Raw genomic sequence first — 6,574 nt, forward strand, 5'->3', positions numbered from 1 at the left:
ATATTCACAAAATCTTATAATGTAAGTACTAGTTATTATTTCCTAGTTTGGAGAAAAAGGAAGTAAGAGGCAGAAAGGTGAAATAACTTGGCAATATCATCAATGTTGAAAGCAGGGCTCTACCCTGAGAACTATTGATAGCCTGGTTTTTGACCTGTACATACTACATTGCCTAACAAAAACAACTTTTAGTCAGAAAAATCATGAAACCTGTGTCTTGTATCACAGGATTCTATTTCAACATTTTTTAGTAATACGTAACACCCTTGATTTCTGGCTATTTTGTCTTTAAAAAGACCTTGCGAGAAAAAAAAAAAGTCTTGTCTTGAAATTAACACAAAATTTGATTTATTTTATCATGTCCAACCCCCAAAGCATACTTTGGGAGATGGGAATAGACATTGTCTAATGGTCTCACAGACCCCTTTTTTCCAGCTCACTAGTCTCCAGATTGAGGGAAAAAACATGCATGACAAAGGTGATAACATTAACCTAGACATTTAGGCTGTCTCGGCCTTTCTTCACTGCCAATAAACAGACTGTAGTCTCTGGGGTTGTCAGATGAGCAGATACACAGATGCTACACTTCCTGCAAATTAAGCACATGTAGGAAAAAAATTACAATTACAGCAAATGCCACCCTGCTAATGGTTTCAGTAGGGACATTAGTGAATTAAATGGGCATGGGAAACTAAATCTCTTAACTTTGCTTCTGCCAATATGGCAAATTATCTATATTTTATAACTTCTTTAGTTTTTATATGTACCACAGTGGGCTTTTTCTTTAAATCAGTCAACAACATTGTCCTTTGTTTTCTTCTTTAAAATGATAGGATGTTTGTGTGACTGTCTGGTTGGCCATTCGGAACTGACCTCTGCTCCAGCCAACTATTACAATTAGTCAATGGATAATTCAGCATATTTTTATACCTATAAAGCTGGCTTTATGCCAACATCTGCCTTGGCAATTCATGGAGAGATCAGTGCATATTTTGCTCGGGCTCATGTGAAGATGAAAAACGGAAGCAGGACATACTGATTGTCCAACTTAACAGTTAGGTGAATGGACTTGGTCATGCACCCATCACCTGCCACTTCCTCCAGCTGGTGGGTCTGTTTTTATCCTTCCTTTGTTTCTGTCAGTTGATGTGGAGCACCATCTCTAATTGTAGAAATTGATTCATCTGTAGCTGGTGAATAGAATACCACATAAAAATAGACAAAATAATTGAAATGGGGTATCAGAGGTGAAAACATGTGGCCCTGTCAGCTGTGTTTGGTAAAGAGTCTAATCAGAAATTTCTTGTTTCTTTGAAGCCTTACACTCCCTAAATAAATTACATTCATCTCATTTGTTTCTAACATTTGTAATAATTCTGAAAACTTCTTTGTAAGCAGAATAGTGATATAGAATATAGAAAATAAAGAAAAGAAAACTGAGATTTGAAGGCCTTCAGCATCCAAAATATTTACTTTTTCTATTTCAGGGGACATGTAGAGATGAGGTGTATGTTCCTATGTGAATGTGTGTGGGTTTTTGTGTGACTTAACTTAGAACAAGGATGCACATTTTGCTGTATAACAATCACAGTGTTAACTTTTAAAGAACTATCACCCAGTCTCCAGTTCCACATGTAAGGAGCTTGGGAGTTTCCCCTTAGTCTTAACCACAAGTCAAACATTGAACAGACTGAAAAATCAATAATTCATCTTGGGTTCATAAAAAAAGGAAAGACAGAGCAAATGATAGGAGAGACAGACGGGCAAATACAGAGAGCAGCAGCTTACCAGGGCAGAGACTCAGGGGTGGGACTCACTGTGCGAACCAGTGCCTGGGCAGAAAAAATGAACTGTAATTGACAAATTCCTGGAGGTTCCTGGAAAACTCTGTGCATTAAGTCCTCCAGGGAGACCCAATCATATTGGTACCTCCACAATATTGTGAGATTTACATCCAGGAATTTGACCAAATTCCCACCGTAAATATTCAAGAAAAATCCTCACAGTATCCCAGAAAGGCAAGGGGAAAAGGCAACTTTTTAAAATTACCCAGAGTACTCTGTTCTTAACAAGTCTCAAAAACAAATAACTAAACAATCCAATGAAAAAAATGGGCTAAAGACCTAAAGACACCTCTCCAAAGAAGATATACAGGTGGAAAATAAGCATATGAAAAGTGCAAATTAAAACAAGTAATTCCACTATACACCTATGAGAATGACCAACATCTGGAACACTGACAACACCAAATGCTGGTGAGGATGTGAATCAGAGGGAACTCATATTGCTGGTGGGGCTGGAAAATGATACAGCCACTGTGGAAGACAGTTTGGCAGTTTTTTATAACACTAAACATATTCTTACCATATGATCCAGAAACTGGGCCTCTATGTATTGACCTAAAGGAATTGAAAATATGTCCACACAAAAACTTGTGCATGGATGTTTATAGCAGCTTTAATCATAATTGCCAAATCTTGGAAGCAAGGAATATATCCTTTAGTTGGTGAATGGATGAATAAACTGTGGTACATCCAGATGATAGAATATTATTCAGTACTAAAAAAACAAGTTATCAACTCAAGAAAAACATGGAGAAACATTAAATCCATGTTATTAAGTAAAACAAGTTTATCTGAGAAGGCCACATACCATAGGATTCAAACTAAATGACTTTATGGAAAAGACAACACTATGCAGACAATAGAAAGATTTGGGGGGCTATGAAGTGGGATGGGAGAGGGGAAACAGGCAGAACACAAAGGATTTGTAGGGCAGTGAAAATCCTCTGTATGATCATGGTGAATACATGTTACTCTACATTTGTTTAAACCCATAGAATGTACAACACTAAGAGAGATCTCTAATCTTTACTGTGGACTTTGTGATTTTGATGTCACTGTAGGTTCATCCTACATAAAATATACTATTCCTGTGATTGACGTTGGTATTTGGGCAGGCTATGCATCTGTGGGAACATAGGGTACGAGGGGAATCTCTGTATTTTCCTCTCCGTTTTGTCATAAACCTAAAACTGCTCTAAAAATATTCAAAAAATGAAAGAAAATAATTATAATCAAAGTTAGGCAATTGGAGGATATACAATTTCTTATATTCAGAGTTATAGAAATGTATTTTTAGAAAGAAAGGAATCCATCTCAATAATAGGTGTACTTAATATGATCTTAAAGATCCAAAGAAGAGTCAGCCGCAGCCTAAAGTGCCTCTTATTTCTCCTTTTGCCCCCTTTTAGTGCACTAACTCACTCATCTCCCCATCCCTATCTGTTTCAATTAGTAAAAAACTAGGCTGAATTTACATCTTCCTTTTTAGAGGATCAGTGACTAGGCTTCTCACAAAAGTATAAAGAGAGACCCCTCTGGATAAAATTTTCACAGATGGTTCCACAGCTGGAGTGGTGGGTGAGGGAACAGTGATATGGGAAAGAATGAATTTCACAGCAAAGGCTATGGGCAAGAAAAATGCCCTGAAATGCATGTAGCAAAAGAATATTTAGGAAGGAATAAAGAATGCTCAATTACATTTAATTAGCAAACATTTATCAAATGTATACTACTCACAAGGCACTGAGGCAAACACTTTGAAACCTCCCCATGGTTTTATATTTTCTTGAACTTGCTCTTCTCTTCAAAGTTAGTTTAAATTTCCCTTCTATGACATATAAAAGGAAGAAAATAATTCAGTTGAGAAGAGCTTTGGATACCATTAAATAATATGGATTTATCCTGCAGGCAAGAGTCAGCCATTGAGGGATTTTGAGCACAGAGAGCAGTTGGGAAAAAGACTGTTCAAAACAGGTGACCCTATTGACATACACCCAGAGACTGAAGGCTGCCTAACCAATTGGATCATTATTGCAATTGTAAGGCATGAGGTTTGGCTGGGATAGTAAAATGGAAAATAAAGGCAGACTTGCTTGGAACAAAGGGGCTAGAATGATTTGTTCTTGGTGTCTGGCTACATGTCAGGTAGAAAGATATCAGATAGAATCAAGACTTAAGGGCCTTAACAATAGGTCTTCCTTTCCGAAGTATTCCCACATTATTTTAAGCTCTCCGTTTTCCCTTCATCCGCTGTTATCAAAACATTTAGGCATTTTCCTTTATCTCTAATGTTCACAGTGAATATTTCCCTTTGACTGGACATCTTTCTCCAAGTCTTTTCTACTAAACTTGAAAATACATTTCTCTTTAAGAGATGTATTGCATTCACTGAAGAAATTTTTAAAAAGCATTTAAAATGAAAATATTAAAATTCTCATTTTCCAAGGATTTCTCTGACATTGAAATTGGCCAAGTTCTTTCTATCCTGTTGTCCAGGTATTTTTTAAAAAAATATATTTTTATTGATTTCAGATAGAAAGGGAGAAGGAGAGAGAGAAACCTGGGCATGTGCCCTGACCGGGAATCGAACTGTGACCTCCTGGTTCATAGGTTGAAGCTCAACCACTGAGTCACACTTGCCGGGCCAGGTGTTTTTAATAAAACAAAATATTTAAACCAGTTAAATAATTCTCCAACAATGTTAATGTGAAAATATCTTCAACCCAAGTTATTATTCATCTGAGTAGTTTAAAGCTCCAAAACTTTTCCCTTTTCTAAAACTGTGAGGTTAAATGAGAAATAAATATCCCCTTTAAGCCAAAAACAGGACGAGAAAGTTTTATTGTGCTGATTCAGAGTAACATAACTTCTAGTCTCCTGAGCTTTGAATAACAACCGTTTATTCAAATGGACCATAAAGCATAGACTGATTTCTTTTCATTAGATGGTTTGACCCTGGAAGTGTTTATTTAAACAAGGGAGGAACTTTAAAAAAAGGGGGGGCGGTATTTAATGACTTGTTTGAAGAAGCCAAAAAAGGAACTATTCATGGGTCAAAGATAGAGAGTTCAAAATTCCTGTGTGGTATAGTGCTAAGAAGGAGGAGGAGGCAACTCATATTTATGTTTGCTACGTGCCAACATTCACTTACTTGGTAGTTCACTTAAGCTATCTCAAAACAACTACAAGATATTTGTTCTCACCACTACCAAACATATGAAGTTACTTACTTTTCCCTGGGTTAGTTTTAGGGTAAAGAAAAAACACAGCCCATAAATATTCTATTCCAGTACTTAAATACTTTATTTCTATATCTCCATTAATCATACATATCCAACATATATTTCTCTACATAGTTTCCTTATGTTCTTCCTAGAAACTTCATGGCTATTAAACATTCTATTTTAAAAATATTTTTGTTGAAAGAGAAAGCAAGGCATATGATAATTGATAGGTACATCTCAAACAGTGTCCTGCAGATAGATGCTATGTAGAAAAGCGTTTCCATGATCAAACTATTGTTAAAAAGGCTTTATGAAACAGCTGAGACTTGCAGCTATTAATGTGCTAACATGCACTGTGAATCTGCAAGAAGGGATATGGCGGAGAACTTTTCCAAGTTATGTAAGAGAAGTCCCTCAGCACCCAAGAAATATCCATTAGTATACAACACAGAGAATATTCACTTGCATCAATTTAGTGATAGAATGTTGTTTTGTGGACAAATGCACAATAACGTATTCAGCTAATCACTTATTGTAGAACATTTAGCTCATTTTCCAGATCTTGGTATTTTAAAAACTGCCATGATAGACATTTTATAGATATATACCTACATGATATATATCTATACACTATTTTTTCCTTATTTTATTAAAATATAATTGACATACATCACCGTAGAAGTTTAAGGTGAACAGCATAATGATTTCACTTATGTTGTGAAATGATTACCACTATTAGTTCAGTTAGCATTCATCATTTCATACAGATACAAAAAAAGGAAAAAATTCCCTTGTGATGAGAACTCATAATATTTACTTTCTTAACCACTTGTGTGTGTTAAGTATAGTCAGCATGCTATATATTGCATCCTCATTACTTTAAAAAAAAATCTTTATTGTTGAAAGTATTACAGATGTCTGCTTTTCCCCCCATGGGTCTCTTCCAGGCTGCCCCCACCCCCACCAGTTCCAGGCCTTCAGCACACTATGGTTAATCTCTTCCCATCCACCCACCACCGCCATCTTCCCTCTGAGATTTCACTGTGTTCCATGCTTCTGTCTCTGGACCTATTTTGTTCACCCAAACATATTTTGTTCTTTAGATTCCACATCTGAGTGAGATCATGTGATACTTTCTTTCTCTGACTGGCTTATTTCACTTAGCATAATACTCTATACATATTTTATGTGATTGTATGTTTGTGTGTGTATTACTATGTGTCTTTCCATGCTTTTCTGTAATTTTCTTAACATAAATTCCTAAAAGGGGGTTTCTCAGACAAAAGACATGTCTGTTTTAATATTGATTGCAAAACTGCCTTCAGGAAGTACTGTTAGAATTTATACTTCTGGTAGAAGGATGTGAGCAGGTCCTCACATATCCAGCAAAACTTCCTATTATATTTCTTTGCAGTTTTTTTATAATTGTAGATAGTTTTACAATTTAATGGACCAAATATTACATATTTTACCACTTTATACCACTTTATATATATAATTTTATAT

Source organism: Myotis brandtii, unplaced genomic scaffold (genome assembly GCF_000412655.1).
Source record: "Myotis brandtii unplaced genomic scaffold, ASM41265v1 scaffold128, whole genome shotgun sequence".
Classification (NCBI taxonomy): domain Eukaryota; kingdom Metazoa; phylum Chordata; class Mammalia; order Chiroptera; family Vespertilionidae; genus Myotis; species Myotis brandtii.